Consider the following 20,041-nt stretch of genomic DNA (forward strand, 5'->3'; position numbering starts at 1 on the left):
ATGCTTTGTTTTAATGTTTTAAAAGCTGGTTGTTTTTATCTATACGTGTGCATTTGTCTACATGAATCTATATGTGCCATGTCCATGCAGGACCCCATGGAGACCAGAAGAAGGCGACAGATTCTCTGGAACTATTGATATAGGCAGTTGTGAGCCTCTAATTACTGGAAATAGAACTTAAGTTCTCTGTCAGAGAACTTAGTGCTCATAACCACAAATCTATCTCTCCATTTCCCCATGCTTACTGTAAAAATAATATCAAAAACCCAAGTCCAGAAGAGATACACATATCTTCATTTTCTATTTCAGACTCTAGAATTCTAGTTCCAACCAAATATGAGAAAGATGTAGCCATGTCTTACCATTCCCTGTCACAGCATGCTCTAAGGAGAGGGAAAGGGGCCTGGGGCTCCAAATAAAGCAGCATGGCCATGGGAGAGCTTTTCTCTTTTGGAAAATTTCATCAAATGGAGTCGTGCTGTTTAAAGGCATGGTGTGTTCACTGGCCAGCAGATCAGGGGATACGTCATAATTTAAAGCATTTCTTTCTAAATAGTCTCAAGATTTTTTGCAAAACTTCCCCATTAAGAGAAAATAAAATGAGTGATTAGTAACCATCTTGACAATAAAAATGTACTGGATGGTAGAAAATCAAACAAAGTCCTCTTATGGTGAAGGCACTGATGACTTTATGCTGCCATGAAGCCAAATGAAGGAGTTTAAATAAACCTTACAGGTCTGCTCAGAAACATGGTTGTAGGATAGAAGGGAGAGACTAGTGAGTCAGACATCTAAATCACTTTCAACACACGCAGTTCCTAGCTGAGTACTAAGTCAATGGGATCTCAAATATCAGATCTGTTATCTCAATAGGAAATAAAACCACAGGGCTGAGGAGGTGGCTCAGAGGTTAGGATAACTTGCAGTGCAAGCATGAAGACCTGAGTTTGGATCCCCAGTGCTCATTTAAAGCTGAGCACGCCATTAGTAATTCCAGGATGGGGAGATGGTAGAGTCGGGAAGGTCACCAATGCTTGCTGCCAGTCAGCCTAGTGGCAAATTCCTGACCTCTAGGTTTGGTGGAGATCCTGATGTGAAGAACTAAGGCAGAAAGTGACAGAGAAGGACACCCAATGTTCTCCGTTGGTGCTCATGTACACAAGGGCATGCACTCCTGCACACAAAAACCCTCACATGTAACACATACACATGAGAAAATACAATGACATGTAGCTCCTTGTTTTCATCTATGTCCTGTATATTCAGGTCTAATGACCAAAACTTGAAGATATGGATTGTACCTTATAATTCTTACAGATAACATAGACTCAGGCCAGCAGAGGTATTTACTAAATACCCTTTGCATTTAGCATTTAGCAAGCACTTAGTACAGATGTTCTCAGGAGCAATGACATACCCAGTTGCAATGACACGCAAGTTGTTTATTGATGAATATACCATAGATTGGAAATATTCCAAATTATAAATCCATGTGATCCACTTGGCCTACTGAACAGCTTAGCTTGGCAATATAATGATTGCAAAGTATTGGCTGTTTCCCTTCATGATCCTATGATAGACTGAGAATAGACTATAGCCCTATACCACAAGAGAGTGTGCTATAGCATGTCAGCATTTCAGGAGAACAAAAGTCAAAACTCAAAGATCATCTTGTCTGAATATACATTGCCCTCACACCACTCTGAAGAGAAAAACCTATGTTAATACATTGTGCCACAGGGGTCATATTACTACTCTCTTCACTGTGACAAAATCCCCAACAGAGGCAGCATAAGAGAAGAGGGGTTTATTTAGAGTCATGGTTTAAGAGAGTACAGTCTATTATAGAAGAAAGCACATGGTGGAGTCTATGGTGGTAGCTGAGACTTCTCCCAGCTGGAGGATCAGGAAGTGGTGAACAGTGAGTGCTGCTATTTAGCTGGCTTTCAACTGTTTCTTTTAGTCCACAATCTTTGAGATGGTTCCACCTACATACAGGGTAGGTCTTCTCTGTTTAGTTACTCTCCCAAAATTCCCTCAAAGCCCCAGGTAGAGGTGTGACTCCTACATAGTCAAGTTGATTTTACAAAGGCAGGCTTGGAATTCATTATGTAGCAAAGGATGACCTTGAACTCCTGATCCCAACTCTCAATTTCTGGCATTACAGGATTGTGCCATGCTGACCTGGCTTTGAGGATTAACTATTATTGTCTATATCTGCTGATTCCCATGTTTTAGGTTCCACTGAGCCATTATATGTTATGCTATGTTATGAATGTTATGTTCATTCATATATACACTTAACATGAAACACACAACTCATATTTACATTACATACACGTGTCCCATATGATTCATTCACACAAGAGGCCTGCCAGAATGCCGATTTAACATTTCCAAGCAAAACAGATAATCTCACATTTCTAAGGGAAATGTATTATATGATGAATATCCCAGAGGACACATCTGACGGTCTAGAGCAAATGGGTCTCAAACTGTGGGTCTCACCTAACAGAAAACACTTATTTTTGATGGTCTTAAGAACTGAGACTGATCAGTTGTGAAGTTTCAGTTGTGAAGTAGCAATGAAAATTCTTTTATGGTTGGGGCTCACCACAACACGAGGAACTGTGTTAAAGGGTCACAGCAATAGGAAGATGGAGGACCATTGCTCTAGAGTGAGGACAGCTTATCTGGAGGTCCCTGGAAAAATGTTTATGTTCATCAGTTTATGTTGAAGGCAAGGCACAAGTGGATATTTGCAAGGAGAAGCCAAGGGAAGTCCCTCATCAGGGACCATATCATAGAGTGCCCCATGGAGTAACTACACATGATGGTCAGGGCATGTCCTCGCAGTTAGCTCACAACTTTAGGCTGTGCCTTCTGGGTGAGTTATATTGGCTTTTGGCTGAAGCACAGAGTACAGAGCCAGTGATCTAAGTAAGATGTGGCTCCTGTAACTCAGATGAGGAAAAAAAATAGTGCTCTGGGTCAGGATGGCTGCAGAAAACAGCGGTAATGGTCAAAGCACATGGTACACTGGGAATAAAATGTCATATTAAATTAGTCAATGTCTGTAATGAATATACAGGAATTTAAAAATTATGGATCCTGGGGATATAGGTCAGTAACGTGATTGCCATGAATGTATGATTTTGGTTCAAGAAACCTAAATAAAAAAGGAGAACATGGTGTGCTTCTATCCCAGCACTGGGGAGGCGAAGAGTAGATCCCTTGAGTTCACGGGCTAGTCAATCTAGGCTACTCAGTGACTCATGGGCAATGCTGAGTAACCTTGTCTTTCAAATAAAAAACAAAACAAAACAGTATGGATGGTGTCTGAAAAAGAGCATCCAAGGTTTATCTGTGGTTTCCATACACTGATGCATATTCACCTGCCTACATGCATATACCCACACATACATACATACATACATACATACATACATACATACATACATACAGAGAGGGGGGAGGGGGATGGAGTCAACAGAGAGAGCAGAGAGAGAGTGTGTGAAAGCTCTGCCAAGCAGAGACATCATTAGAAAATCATTAGACCCTGGCTACTAACTGGGGCTATTAAGGTAAATTCTGCAGAAGGAGACAATGTCTTATGAACTTGACAACCTGACTGAGCTACGTCCCTACAGGGAGAAAGCAAAGGCAGTGGCAAAATAGCATTCAGAAGGCAAGAGCACACTTGCTTGGGTCAAATACCTGATTCAGAAATGTTCCCCACCGAGAATCAGGCAGCACTGTGGAAGAAAGGCAGCATGACCGCATGAACCATAGGCTGGGGATGCATGTTCTGAAACAGGACAGATGAACTATCAACTTATAGTGGTGTTGGTTACTTATATGAGACCTAAAGAAGATCAGACCAGTTAAAAATTACAGCCTGGAATGGGAGGAGCTACTGGGGTCTCTTTTTTAGTTGAAGAGCTACTAGTAGTTGACAGTGGCTGAGTGAAGGGAAGCCACTTCTCTTTAGGAGTGTCCTCGCTGGCATGTTGCCAACACACCAATGGTTGACACCACACTTATGGTAAGCACTAATTAGGTCAGTGGCTTAAAAATGTAAGAAATTAAAAAATAAATTGTAAAAGAAAAAAAATTGTTTCTTTCTTATGAGATGGTATCGTAGGTACATCACCAGGCCAGCTGCCTGCTGCTTCTCTGAGCCTCAGGGCAGAACATCGTCTGTAAATTCTATTTCTCAAGTGAGTGCAGTTACAAGTGAGAATTTCACAAGTTAGCAAGTTGGCACACTTTTTGTCTGGCTGGACCCCAAGTTTATAGTATACAAAGTCTGTTTTTTTTTTTTTTTTTTTTTTTTTTTTTTTTTTTTTTTGCTTTGTACACAATTTAGCATTACTGTGCTCTCTCACAGGAAATTAAAAGCTGTAGCTATTTAATGATATGTGGTTAGAAAGTATCTGGGTTTTAAAAGAAATCTTATAAATGTGGGATATTTCCACGTACTTCGTGCATGGAGTGAGTTAAGTGTGGTATGTGTGTGTTCACTGACATGTGTGTATGAAGGCCAGAGGTTGACGTCAGGTATGTTTCAGAACTGCTCTCACTGTGTCCATTGAGGCTGCTCTGTTACTTAAAGCCAGAATGTGTTGATTCAGCTAGTTAAGCCAGCTGCCTCTCCCTGGAGGTTCTCTGACTCTGGCTTCAGAGTGCTGGGAGGGCAGTAGAGCTGTGGACTCTGGGGATCTTAACATTGGTCCTCACATACGTGTGGCAAATGCCTTATCCGCTAAGTCATCTCCTTCAATCCTGTGGTCTCTTTTATACAGTGGGTACAAGATTATGGCAAAGATGAAGAAGCCCAAGCCATTTGTTGAACTTGAATTCTTTTGCTCTCTCCTAAGTAGTTCTTCTCCTAATTTCAGTTCACAATAACAAAGCCGGTAACTACCCTCAGGCTCTTCCACAGTGTGACTGGGCACCTCTATCCCATCACTTCTAAGGTAAGACTATTACTTACTTTTTAGATGGCTTGGGTATTAAATGACCATATACTGAAGATAATAACAGTGCTGCTCACCTATAAACTACTTAGAACACAGCACTCTTGGTAACTTCTATTTAATCAGTGGCTTGGATGACTGAGTTTTAATTGTGTCTGTACCAAAAGCTGTCAAACAAGAAGGCGAGTGTTGTGATTAGGGTGTTTTTAGCATCAGTTAAATAATAAATGCTTATCTATGGGAACTTTATTTGTACTCTATAAACACACACACAAACATACACACACACACATGGGAAGGATTTCCTTAAGAATAAATGGAAATGAGTGCTAACTTTTCTGCTTAATAACTTTGAACTCTTAAATGGGTTTTACCATCTGATTTTTCCATTTAAGGGTAAAAACAATATCTATCTCATGAGAACATTTGAAAATTTAAAGGAAATCACTTTTTAAAATGTGACTATTAATAAACCTCATATATTTATAGAGTGTATTGTATATTTGTTTATCTCCTGCTACTCTTCTTATCTGCTCTTTCCCTCTGTAGACTCCTTTCTTCCTTCCAACTTGTCCCTCTCCTACTCGCGAGCTTCATTTTTCAGTGCAGGTAGCCACAGATGCTGTGTGCTCATGGTTATGTAAGCAGTGACATATTCAGAAGACAGTGTTTCATAGAACTTTAAAAAAGTAGGCTTCAAGTTTTTACTTCCTTCTCCTCCTTTACATTATCAATATCCACAGTGAGGAAACAAAGTTATGTTTCTATAAGTCAGAATATGCCTTGGTACTTGTAGTGGCTATTCCTGGTTGTCAACTTGACTATATCTGGAATGAACTACAGTCTAGAATTGGAAGGCTCACCTATGATCCTAATTTGGAGGCTCAGAGATATAAGTTTCTGACCTGGATCTTGGCATGGAGACCTTGAAGCATAGTGGGTAAGACAAGGAGATCTCTGAGTTCAAGATCATTTGGGATTAAAGGCATGGATGCACACACCTTTAATCCGGGCCACACCCTCTGTTGGAGACCTACAGCCTTTAATCTGGGCTACACCCTCTGCTGGAGATATATAAGGACATTGGAAGAAGGAAGACTCTCTCTCACTCTTCCTTGCCTGCTTGCCTCGTGGGACTGAGAAACTGCTAGATCCTTGGACTTCCATCCACAGCTGCTACTGATCATTGTTGGGGAGTTGGACTATAGACTGTAAGTCATTGACAAATTCCCTAACTATATAAAGACTATCCATATGTTCTGTGAATCTAGAGAACCCAAACTAATACAGAAGTTGGTACCGGGAGTGGTTCTAGAGGAGCAGAAGTATAAGGATGAATATTTCAAAATTTTGGAGTTGGTTGGTTGATCCAATAGCACCTTCAACTACTGAAACTTCTCCAGATTCTCTCCCTCCTGGAAGCTCGGAGAATATTGAAGACCCGTGGATGAAACTATATCTCAAGCTTAAAGACGCTAATGCCTTTGATTATCTTGATGAATTAGGTGATTCGGTGGTATACAATACTTTCTCCAAGTTGGGGAAAAAAATCAGAAAATGATTTTGCTGGCTGGTTGCTCTTAGCATCTCGGGGAAAAAACAATGAAGGAAAGGAAGGAGCTGTGTGATAAAATCGAAGAGCTCCAGACTCAAGTAAACAATCTAAAAGTTGCTAAGTGTGCCCTTGAAGAGAATCTACTCTCTAGCAGCCATAGAGCTCAAGTAGCAGAAAATCAAACTGAAGCCCTCATTATAAGGTTGGCTGAATTACAGCGAAAATTTAAGTCTCAACCTCAGAAGGTGTCAGCAGTTAGAGTAAGGGAATTAATTGGCAAAGAATGGGATTCTATAACTTGGGATGGGGATGTGTGGGAAGACCCTGTTGAAATTGAGAATTTTTAATCTTCAGATTTTCAAGAATTTGCTCAACCTGAAGAAGTAGTACCCTCAGCCCCACCCCTTGAAATAATGCCTTCTCCACTTGAGGAAATTAATCCCTCAGAGCCTGCCTGATAAACCAGCAGTGACTTTTGCTGACAATACTGATGTTTCTCAAGGCCCACCAATAGTTTCTTCTAGACCTATAACCAGATTCAAGGCAAAGCAGGCCCCTAGAGGGGAAGTAGAAAGTGTATTCCACGAGGAAATACACTATACTAATAAGGAGCTTAATGAGTTTGCTAATTCATTCTAGCAGAAATCTGGAGAATATGTTTGGGAATGGATTTTAACGGTGTGGGATAATGGTGGAAGGAACATAAAACTAGAGCAGGCTGAGTTTATTGGCATGGGCCCTCTGAGTGGAGATTCTAGGTTTAATATGGAAGCTTTCACAGTCACAAAAGGTGTCAAAAGTTTGTTTGATTGGTTAACTGAAGTATTTGTCAAAAGATGGCCTACTGAAAAGGAGTTGGAGATGCCTGATATCCCTCGGCTTAGTGTTGATGAAGGGATTTTATGGCTTAGGGAAATTGCAATGCTAGAGTGGATACATTGTGTAAAACCTAATCCTCCACAGTGGGAAGGTCCAGAAGATATGCCCTTCACCAGTCCTATAAGATGCAAACTGGTGAGAGGGGCACCAGCACATTTAAAGAGTTTTGTTCTTGCCCTTTTCCTTGTGCCAGACTTTAGGGTTGGAGATGCTGCTGCTCAATTAGATGAATTAAATTCAATAGGTTTAATTGGGCCCTGAGTTAACAAGGGCCAGGTGGCAGCATTGAATCGCCAGAGACAAGGTGATTGTAGTTATTATAATGGACAGTGTAGACATAACAATGTTTATAATGATATATCCCGTAATGGGCAGAGAGGTGGAACTTATAATGGTATGACTCGTTTGGACCTTTGGTGCTGGCTAATCGATCGTGGTGTTTCCAGGGATGAAATACATAGGAAACCTACTGCATATCTGTTTGATCTGTATAAGCAGAAAAATCCTCAAACAAATGATAGAAAGGCTGCATTGGATCATGGCAAAAGGCAATCTCGGCCAGTGAATCAATTTCCAGACTTGAGCCAGTTTACAGATCCAGAACCCCTTGAATGAAGTGGTGGCCGTGTTCCCCTGAGGAAGCATCTTGATAAGACACCTACAAGTTTTGCTGTTAGTCTTTCTCCTATTCTTCCCCAGAGGGACCTACGGCCTTTTACAAGGGTAACTGTACACTGGGGGAAAGGAAATAATCAGACTTTCTGGGGGCTATTGGATACTGGTTCTGAATTGACACTGATTCCAGGAGATCCCAAGAAACATTGTGGCCCTTCATTTAGAATAGGAGCTTATGGAGGACAGGTGATTAATGGAGTTTTGACTGATGTGTGACTCACAGTAGGTCCAGTGGGTCCCCAAACACATCCTGTGGTCATTTCCCCAGTTCCAGAATATATAATTGGGGTAGATATACTCAGAAATTGGCAGAATTCTCACATTGGTTCTCTGACCTGTGGAGTGAGGGCTATTATGGTTAGAAAGGCAAATGGAAGCCTTTAGAGTTGCCTCTGCCAAAGAAAATAGTGAATCAAAAACAATATCGTATTCCTGGAGGAATTGCAGAAATTACTGCCACAATCAAGGATTTGAAAGATGTAGGGGTGGTGGTTCCCACCACATCTCCCTTTAACTCTCCCATCTGGCCAGTGCAGAAGACAGAGGGATCATGGAGGATGACAGTTGACTATCGAAAATTAAATCAGGTAGTAACTCCAATTGCAGCTGCTGTACCAGATGTAGTTTCGTTACTTGAGCAAATTAACACATCTCCTGGAACCTGGTATGCAGCTATTGACCTGGCAAATGCCTTCTTCTCAGTACCTGTCCATAAGGACCACCAGAAGCAATTTGCTTTCAGTTGGCAAGGCCATCAGTATACCTTTACAGTTTTGCCTCAAGGATATATTAACTCTCCTGCCCTGTGTCATAACTTAGTTAGAAGGGACCTTGATTGTTTGTCTCTTCCACAAAATATCACATTGGTGCACTATATTGATGATATTATGCTGATTGGACCAAGTGAGCAGGAAGTAGCAACCACTTTGGATTCATTGGTAACACATATGTGTATCAGAGGATGGGAAATAAATCCAACCAAGATTCAAGGACCATCTACTTCAGTGAAATTCTTAGGAGTACACTGGTGTGGGGCATGCAGAGATATTCCTTCTAAGGTGAAAGATAAGTTATTGCACCTGGCCCCTCTCACCACCAAGAAAGAAGCACAACGTTTAGTGGGTCTATTTGGATTCTGGAGACAGCACATTCCTCACTTAGGAGTGTTACTCATTGAATCTGTATAGTGCTTTAGGCAAAATGGCCATTTTAACTATATTGATTCTGCCGATCCATGAGCATGGGAGGTTTTCCCATTTTTTGAGGTCTTCTTCCATTTCCTTCTTCAGAGTCTTGAAGTTCTTGTCATACAGATCTTTCACATGTTTGGTAAGAGTCACCCCAAGATACTTTATACTGTTTGTGGCTATTGTGAAGGGGGTCATTTCCCTAATTTCTTTCTCAGCCTGCTTATCCTTTGAGTATAGGAAGGCCACTGATTTGCTTGAGTTGACTTTATAACCTGCCACTTTGCTGAAGTTGTTTATCAGCTGTAGGAGCTCTCTAGTGGAGTTCTTTGGGTCACTTAGGTAGACGATCATGTCGTCTGCAAATAATGATAGTTTGACTTCTTCCTTTCCAATTTGTATCCCTTTGACCTCCTTATGTTGTCGAATTGCCCGAGCTAGTACCTCAAGTACAATATTGAAAAGATAAGGAGAAAGGGGGCAGCCTTGTCTGGTCCCTGATTTCAGTGGGATTGCTTCAAGTTTCTCTCCATTTAGTTTGATGCTGGCTACCGGTTTGCTGTATATTGCTTTTACTATGTTTAGGTATGGGCCTTGAATTCCTGTTCTCTCCAAGACTTTAAGCATGAAGGGATGCTGAATTTTGTCAAATGCTTTTTCAGCATCCAATGAAATGACCATGTGGTTTTGTTCTTTGAGTTTGTTTATGTAGTGGATTGTATTGATGGATTTCCGTATATTGAACCAACCCTGCATTCCTGGGATAAAGCCTACTTGATCATGGTGGATGATCGTTTTGATGTGTTCTTGGATTCGGTTGGCAAGAATTTTATTGAGTATTTTTGCATCGATGTTCATAAGGGAAATTGGTCTGAAGTTCTCTTTCTTTGTTGGATCTTTGTGTGGCTTTGGTATCAGCGTAATTGTGGCTTCGTAGAAGGAATTGGGTAGTGTTCCTTCTGTTTCTATTTTGTGGAATAGTTTGAAGAGTATTGGTGTTAACTCTTCTTTGAAGGTCTGGTAGAATTCTGCACTGAAGCCATCTGGTCCTGTGCTTTTTTTGGTTGGAAGACTTTCTATGACTCCTTCTATTTCTTTAGGCATTATGGGACTGTTTAGATGGTCTAGTTGGTCCTGATTTAATTTTGGTATTTGGTATCTGTCAAGGAAATTGTCCATTTCCTCCAGATTCTCCAGTTGTGTTGAGTATAGGCTCTTGTAGTAGGATCTGATGATTTTTTGGATTTCCTCAGTTTCCGTTGTTATATCTCCCTTTTCAAAATCCCAACTCAATTCTTCACAGAGCTAGAAAGAGCAATTATCAAATTCATCTGGAACAACAAAAAACCCAGGATAGCTAAAACTATTCTCAGCAACAAAAGGAAATCTGGGGGAATCAGTATCCCTGACCTCAAGCAATACTACAGAGCAATAGTGTTAAAAACTGCATGGTATTGGTACAGTGACAGACAGGAGGATCAATGGAACAGGATTGAAGATCCAGAAATGAACCCACACACCTATGGCCACTTGATCCTCGACAAAGAGGCTGAAAACATCCAATGGAAAAAAGATAGCCTTTTCAACAAATGGTGCTGGTTCAACTGGAGGTCAGCATGCAGAAGAATGCGAATTGATCCATCCTTGTCTCCTTGTACTAAGCTCAAATCCAAATGGATCAAGGACCTCCACATAAAGCCAGACACTCTGAAGCTAATAGAAAAAAAACTGGGGAAGACCCTTGAGGACATCGGTACAGGGAGAAAGTTTCTGAACAGAACACCAATAGCGTATGCTCTAAGAGCAAGAATTGACAAATGGGACCTCATAAAATTACAAAGTTTCTGTAAGGCAAAGGACACCATCAAGAGGACAAATCGGCAACCAACAAATTGGGAAAAGATCTTCACCAATCCTACATCAGATAGAGGGCTAATATCCAATATATATAAAGAACTCAAGAAGTTAGACTCCAGAAAACCAAACAACCCTATTAAAAAATGGGGTACAGAGTTAAACAAAGAATTCTCACCTGAAGAACTTCGGATGGCGGAGAAGCATCTTAAAAAATGCTCAACTTCATTAGTCATTAGGGAAATGCAAATCAAAACAACCCTAAGATTTCATCTTACACCAGTCAGAATGGCTAAGATTAAAAATTCAGGAGACAGCAGGTGTTGGAGAGGGTGTGGAGAAAGAGGAACACTCCTCCACTGCTGGTGGGGTTGCAAATTGGTACAACCACTCTGGAAATCAGTCTGGCGGTTCCTCCGAAAACTGGGCACCTTACTTCCAGAAGATCCTGCTATACCACTCCTGGGCATATACCCAGAAGACTCCCCACCATGTAATAAGGATACATGTTCTACTATGTTCATAGCAGCCCTATTTGTAATTGCCAGATGCTGGAAAGAACCCAGGTATCCCTCAACAGAAGAGTGGATGCAAAAAATGTGGTATATCTACACAATGGAGTACTATTCAGCCATTAGAAACAATGAATTCATGAAATTCTTAGGCAAATGGATGGAGCTAGAGAATATCATACTAAGTGAGGTAACCCAGACTCAAAAGGTGAATCATGGTATGCACTCACTAATAAGTGGATATTAACCTAGAAAACTGGAATACCCAAAACATAATCCACACATCAAATGAGGTACAAGAAGAAAGGAGGAGTGGCCCCTGGTTCTGGAAAGACTCAGTGAAACAGTATTCAGCAAAACCAGAACGGGGAAGTGGGAAGGGGTGGGTGGGAGGACAGGGGAAGAGAAGGGGGCTTGCGGGACTTTCGGGGAGTGGGGGGGCTAGAAAAGGGGAAATCATTTGAAATGTAAATAAATTATATCGGAAAAAAAAAAAAAGAGCACTGACTGCTCTTGCAGAGGTACTGAGTTCAAATCCCAGCAACCACACGGTGGCTCACCACCATCTGTAATGGGATCTGATGCCCTCTTCTGGTGTGTCTGAAAACAATACAGTGTATTTATATAAAATAAATCTTTAAAAAAATTAAAAAAAAAAAAAAAAAAAAAAAAAGGAGTGTTACTCAGGCCTATTTACCGAGTGACCCGGAAAGCTGCTAGCTTTGTGTGGGGCCCAGAACAGGAGAAGGCTCTTCAACAGGTCCAGGCTGCTATGCAGGCTGCACTACCACTTGGACCACATGATCCAGCAGATCCAATGGTACTTGAGGTGTCAGTGGCAGGTAAAGATGCTGTTTGGAGCCTCTGGCAGGCCCCTGTAGGTGAATCGCAGAAGAGACCTTTGGGATTTTGGAGCAAAGCTCTACCATCATCTGTAGACAACTATTCTCCCTTTGAAAATTAGCTCTTGGCCTGCTATTGGGCCTTAGTGGAAACTGAATGTTTGACAATAGGACACCAAGTTACTATGCGACCTGAACTGCCCATCATGAGCTGGGTTTTATCAGACTCTCCAAGTTATAAAGTAGGGTGTGCACAACAGCAGTCTATTATCAAATGGAAGTGGTATATACATGATTGGGCCAGAGCAGGTCCTGAAGGCACAAGCAAGTTACATGAAGAAGTTGTTCAGATGCCTATGATTTCTACTCCTGTTACAATGCAATCTGCTGCCAAGCATGCACCTATAGCCTCATGGGGTGTTCCCTATGACCAGTTGACTGAAGAAGAGAAGACTAGGACCTGGTTTACTGATGGCTCTGCACGTTATGCAGGCACCACCTAGAAGTGGACAGCTGCAGCATTACAACCCCTTTCTGGGACAAGCCTGAAAGATACAGGTGAAGGAAAATCTTCACAGTGGGCAGAACTTTGTGCAGTACACATGGTATTACAGTTTGTTTGAAAGAAGAAATGGCCAGATGTATGATTGTTCACTGACTCATGGGCTGTAGTCAATGGATTGGCTGGATTGTCAGGGACATGGAAAGATCACAATTGGAAAATTGGTGAGAAAGACATCTGGGGAAGAAGTATGTGGATAGATCTCTCCAAATGGGCAAAGGATGTGAAGATATTTGTATCCCAAAAGGTGACTTCAGCTGAGGAGGAGTTCAATAATCAAGTGGATAAGATGACCTGTTCTGTGGACAGTCAGCCTCTTTCCCCAGCCATCCCAGTTATTGCCCAGTGGGCACATGAACAAAGTGGCCATGGTGGCCGAGATGGAGGTTATGCTTGGGCTCAGCAAAACGAACTTCTACTCACCAAGACTGACCTCGCTACAGCTGCTGCTGAATGCCAGATCTGCCAACAGCAGAAACCAACACTGAGCCCCAGATATGGCACCATTCCTCGAGGTGACCAGCCAGCAACCTGGTGGCAGTTTGACTATATTGGACCACTTCCCCCGTGGAAAGAACAGTGTTTTGTTCTTACTGGAGTAGATACATATTCTGGTTATGGATTTGCCTTTCCTGCACGTAATGCTTCTGCCAAAACCACCATCCGTGGACTCACAGAATGCCTTATCTATCATCATGGTATTCCACACAGTATTGCTTCTGACCACGGAACTCATTTCACAGCCAGAGAAGTAGAGAAGTGAAACAGTGGGCCTGCGATTATGGAATGCACTCGTCTTACCATGTTCCCCATCATCCTGAAGAAGCTGGTCTGATAGAAAGATGGAATGGCCTTTTGAAGACACAGTTACGGCGCCAATTAGGTGGCAACAGTATGGAGGGCTGGTGCAGAGTTCTTCAGAAGGCAGTATATGCTTTGAATCAGTGTTCAATATATGGTACAGTTTCTCCCATAGCCAGGATCCATAGGTCCAGGAATCAAGGGGTGGAAAAGGGAATAGTTCCACTCACTATCACTCCTAGTGACCCTCTAGGAACATTTTTGCTTCTTGTCCTCACAAATTTAGGTTCTGCTGGCCTAGAAGTTTTGGTTCCAGAGGGGGGAGTGCTCCTACCAGGAGCCACAAAAAGCATTCTATTGAACTGGAAGCTCAGACTTCCCCCTGGCCATTTTGGGCTTCTAATGCCTTTAAATCAACAGGCTAAGAAAGGAATAACAATGTTAGGACAGGTGATATATCCAGATTACCATGGGGAAATTGGATTGCCTCTCCACAATGGAGGTAAGCAGGATTATGTCTGGAGTGCAGGAGATTCCCTAGGGCATCTCTTAGTACTACTATGTCCTGTGATTAAAGTCAATGGGAAACTACAACAGCCTAATCCAAGCAGGATGACAAAGGACACAGACCCATCAGGAATGAAGGTATGGGTCAATCCTCCAGGAAAAGAGCCAAGACCTGCTGAGGTGCTTGCCGAAGGTGAAGGAAATATAGAATGGGTAGGAGAGGAAGGTAGTTATAAATACCAGCTAAGGCCACTAACCAGTTGCAGAAACGAGGATTATAAGTAATATGAATGCTTCTATCTTATTTTTTTGAAGATACATTTGTCTTTCTTCCAATCCTTTTAACATCAATTGGTATTGAAACACTAAAAGAATGTTCCCAAGGGACATTTCCCCATTGTAAATTTACAAATGTGTTTGCGATTGTACGAGGAATAGTTATATCATGTTAGGCATATTCACAATCTTGTTATTGTTTCATGTGGACATGAGATATTATTTGTGTCAAGTTGACCTGGTTGTCAACTTGACTATATCTGGAATGAACTACAGTCTAGAATTGGAAGGCTCACCTATGATCCTAATTTGGAGGCTCAGAGATATAAGTTTCTGACTTGGATCTTGGCATGGAGACCTTGAAGCATAGTGGGTAAGACAAGGAGATCTCCAAGTTCAAGATTATTTGGGATTAAAGGCATGGATGCACACACCTTTAATCCGGGCCACAACCCTCTGTTGGAGACCTACAGCCTTTAATCTGGGCTACACCCTCTGCTGGAGATATATAAGGACATTGGAAGAAGGAAGACTCTCTCTCACTCTTCCTTGCCTGCTTGCCTCGTGGGACTGAGAAACTGCTAGATCCTTGGACTTCCATCCACAGCTGCTGCTGATCATTGTTGGGGAGTTGGACTATAGACTGTAAGTCATTGACAAATTCCATAACTATATAAAGAGTATGCATATGTTCTGTGACTCTAGAGAACCCAAACTAATACAATACTACATGGACGTTAAAGACTGTCCTGAGAAGGACCGTGGAAGATGCCACTTCATTATGTTTTCTTCACTAAGTTCACGCTCCCGTACAGACAAGCGGGGAGGACACACTGGCTGAGGGCAGCTTGGAGCTCTTCCAAGGCGACATGGGAATGCTCGGCTCCATTCTCATACTCGGTGTATAAACCATCCGTTGGCTGGGTATCAAGTAACTTCCTCTTTCTCAGAAGGGAGAAAATGACAAAACACAACTCTGGCGCATCTCCATGTCTGAGCATCTTAGCATCTGGAGGTCTGTTTAAAGAACCAGCTTTGGCTCAGTCTCAGTATCTTCATAGGGCCTATGGCTCACAGAGCACTCATGAGGGGTGTCGGATGCCTGAGACATAACGGATGCTCAGTGGCAGCCCTAGGGAGATATACTTTTGGGTAAATGAGTCAAGGGGTCATCCTCTGAAAACTTGGACTTTGTAACTTCTTAATAACCTGTTACTATATGTGTCATTTAGATATACATATATCCATTGATGTTCAATACATATACGTATTGATATATATATATATATATATATATATATATATATGTAAAAATCACATGAGAACAGCAAGTGGGAGTGACTCTGGGTGATATGCCTAGGCATGCTTCAGAAGGCAAATCAGAAAAACTTGATTGTTCTCTTAGTCTTAATAAATGCTAGATGACCACCCACCAGCTATATCTTTCACTTTTTTTTTTTTTTTGAAGAACAATGATTTTTCCAGCAAGGCATAAACAGTTGCTTAGACTCTTGGCCAAACCAAAAGATTATATAAATAGTTAAAAAGCAGCAGGGAAGAATTTAAGGTTCCTTCCTTGTCAGATAATAGTATCCACACCATATGATTTCAAAAGAGAAGTTGAAGTGCACCGACATCTTCAACCATTTCAGTATGTGATACATGTGTGTGCATATGTGTGTATGTATGTGTGCATGTGTGTGCGTGCACGTGTGTATGTGAGTGTGTGTGTGTGTGTGTGTGTGTTTGCATGTTTCCCCACAGCTCAGACTGGCTCTAAGTATCACCCAGAATGATGTGAAAGTAATGTTATGTTTATAGTCTCAAACTCTTCATGACAGAGGACATGGTGGTAACCAATGAAATCTATAGAACTGTGCATCTTACTCTCTGCTCGTCCTAAGAGATTGGCATGTGGCACACAGATGAAGAAAAGTAAAGAAGCACGAGCCAGGATGCTTAGGAACAGACGAGTCAGAGTGCTTACATTCAGATTTCAACTCAAAGCTATCTTTGAGCTGCAGGATTCTGGGAAAAGTACTTAATTTCTTGGAAAGGAAGAAAACCAGCAATATTTCAAAATTGTACATATGCACATACTTACATATGTATGGGAGCAAGCTGTGGAAGGGACACATTTACACATGGGTGCTTTCTCGTGTGGAAACCTGAAGTCAGAATCGCTTGGCTTTCTTGCCATTATTTATCGAGGGAGACTCTCTTGGCAGCCTAGAGCTCACCAGCTCCGCCTAGTCTAGCTAACACTGTGGTTTCCCTGTCTTTTTTGTTCCTAGGTAGCTGTCATACCTGCTCAGCTTTAAGTGGGCTCTAGGGATGATCTGAACTCAAGTCATTGTCTGCCCAGCTCAAAGATTTTAATTTCCCAGTGACTTTATTTCCTTCTCTGTACATTAGTGATAATGACAGCTACTTCTAGTGTTCTACATATAGTGCCTGTTTCATGGAGATTTTATGTGGACTTAGTTTTAAATAATTTATCATATCCAGAGCAATGCTCACTACACTGTAAGAATCATATAAGAACATAAGTAGTAACTATGATTAAGGACTGACTGTAGCTGAAAAGCTCTAAAACACAAACCAATCAGCATGTACACCAAGCAAGTGTGAGAAATGAGAGCCTCTCTAGGAAATTGTTGAGTCCCAAAGTGAACTAATTTGTAAAAGGATAAATCTTTTAGGAATGAGAAAGCCCATAATAATGCTTCTGAACTATGCCTTTATTCTGCAGGTTAAAAAAGGAAAAGCAGAGACATCTTATTCTTACTACATTACTATCTCCTTTCTATAGGAGAATGGGTCTAAGTGAAGTAGAGAATGGCTAAGGTGGAGTCTAAATCCCGGTCCAGGAATGCAGGCATCACATCTTACAAGGGTTGCTTCCAGTTAATTACAGCATCCTGGGTGCTGGGACTAGAGATGTGTGCTACAATGCCAGGCCTCTGATTAACTTTTAGGTTAAGCACATTATATACTTTACATAGTAGGATATCTGAGATGGGTCTCAGGAATGGTCCATCTGATGGTTTGTATATGCTTGGCCCAGGGAGTGGCACTATTAGGAGGTGTGGCCTTGGAGTAGGTGTGTCACTGTGGGCGTGGGCTTTAAGACCTTCATCCTAGCTGCCTGGAAGCCAGCATTCTGCTAGCAGCCTTCAGATAAAGATGTAGAACTCTCAGCTCCCCCTGCACCATGCCTGCCTGGATACTGCCATGTTCCTACCTTGATGATAATTGTCAGTGGGATGCATTCCCATAGAGAGCCATGTTGATATGAGTGGTCTGTACTGTCACCTGAGGCTATGTTGATGTCCTGTGTGGCCATGAAGGCTATGATGGTGTCCATGGCCTGTGCAGAGGCAGAGTTGATGTCCATATTTTGTACTGCCACTGGCACCATGCAGGGGTCCATGGCACAGCCGTTGCCAGAAGCCATGTGTAAATCCATGATCAGTACTCCTGCTGACTATAAAAAAAACAAGGCAGGGAAGCCACTTTTGCATGTTATTGATGATTGCAAGGTCACAGTTAAGGAGGGACATTGAAGGCTTCTGTGATATCCCCTCCCCCTCCCCAAAGTAACAGTCTAGACAAAAAGCCATTGAAGAGAGCTCTGAAAAATTGTGAGGAGGATGCTAAAGTGTACCTCTCCACAACTGATAGCTTCCAGCATGGATACAGGTAGGTTAAGGACTGTTTTCTTTAAGGGGCTGTCCACAGGAAGTTTGACCATGCTCCAGTGAATATACAGGCATTACAAATTGAATATCTTTTCTTTCCTTCCTTCCTCCTCTTATTCCTCTTCCTCCTTTGGTGGGGGAGGTTCCCAAGGGTTTAGGGAACAGGCCTGGGAGGACTGGGAAGTAAGGGTGTTCAGGGTTCATGATGTGAAATTCTCAAATAACCAATAAAAATGTTAAAGATGCAGTAGATATTTCTGCTGAGTGTAAATATATGTGAATTATTAGAATCACAAAACATGTTTTAGAAAATCAATCATAAAGCTATGACACACCAATTCATGAATTTATTTAATATAATTGCACATACAGGTGGCGGTATAAATCACTGCATTGAGCCAAAGTCCTAACAGGCTTTGTGCAGAGACAATCATCTATATGATATGATTCCAGAGCTCTCATGGGCCTGTATCTTATTTTAAAAAACCTTGTTACCTTGGCCCATAGACATCTGAAGTGAAGCCATTACTATTCTATCCCTTAGGCTTGCAACATTGGCCATTGTTAAACACACAGTGGAAAGTGTGGAAAGAATGCCATAATAGTCCTTCTTAGATATGACTGTCTTTACATTGACAAATGATACTTCTTTCTTGAACAATACTTTGCTAGAAGTGTAACAACTCTCATGAGGGCTCAGAGGTCTGAGGGGAACACTTCATGACATACTACTGACACAAGGCAGCTGTAAATATGACTTTCATTAAGATAACTGATAGGAGGAAAAACTTTCAAAAAACATCTAAGAGTATAGCAGAATGTTTTTAGGAGTCATTTATATTGCCACATTTCTTTAGTAGAATAGTAGAATTGGGTTTTCCCTAGATCCCTGAGGTATATAGTCTCAGGTTCTTGGCCACATGAGTAGTGTTTGGTTTGGGTTTCATTGCATTAAGTGGACCTTAAATCCAATCAGATATTGGTTGGTTACTCATACAAGCTTTGTGAGATTATTACACTAGTGTAACCTAGATCAGTGGTTTGCTGAATCACCATTAGAAAAGCAGTAGATTGGAATAAATACAGAGACCCACATCCAGACAATGTGCGGTGAGTGAAAGACCTTGGAGCACTCAGTCCTACATGGGGTGTCTCCATCAAATCCTTCTCCTCAGAGTTCAGAGAACCTTGTTGAAAAGGAGTCTGAAAGAATGTAAAAGCCAGAGGGATGGCAGACAACATGGAATCAAGGCTTCTAAACACATCAGGACCACTCTACATGTGATCACAGAGACTGTGGCAGCATGAAAAGGGATCACATAGGTCCCAGTGTTGAGAGGAGAAGTGTATGTAAGACCTTGTGTCTAACCCACAAGCTATCTTCAATAAATAGCTACTTAAATACATGAAAAATTAGTTTTCTCCAATGGAGTCTCATTGGGCATCCAAACCACTTCTAAGCACAGGCCTATACCCAGCAAAATGAATTCAATGGCATCTTTGAAGGTGTTTTTGTTTTTGTTTTTTGTTTTTGTCTCATAATGTTTAGTGATGGTATTTATCCATCTATCTATTCACAATTATGTTATTTATTTAATTTTTTTACCTTACGGATTCTTTGAATATATAATGGCTTCCATTTTTATATTTTTATGGGATTCTCATGTGTGCAAAAATGTTTGCCTCTGCATGTATATGTATTTCTTGTGAA

At 41.5% G+C, this 20,041-nt stretch overlaps 1 protein-coding gene and 1 pseudogene across 1 annotated transcript in view; one reads left to right on the top strand and one right to left on the bottom strand.

Annotated features, from left to right (window-relative positions):
- Window positions 1-20,041, bottom strand: part of Chrm3 (cholinergic receptor muscarinic 3) — a 492,930-nt gene that overhangs the window by 316,726 nt on the left and 156,163 nt on the right. The gene's annotated exons all lie outside the window — the stretch shown is intronic.
- Window positions 18,322-20,041, top strand: part of LOC127664615 (L-lactate dehydrogenase A chain-like) — a 31,782-nt pseudogene continuing 30,062 nt past the window's right edge.

This window comes from Apodemus sylvaticus, chromosome 14 (genome assembly GCF_947179515.1).
Source record: "Apodemus sylvaticus chromosome 14, mApoSyl1.1, whole genome shotgun sequence".
NCBI classification, from domain to species: domain Eukaryota; kingdom Metazoa; phylum Chordata; class Mammalia; order Rodentia; family Muridae; genus Apodemus; species Apodemus sylvaticus.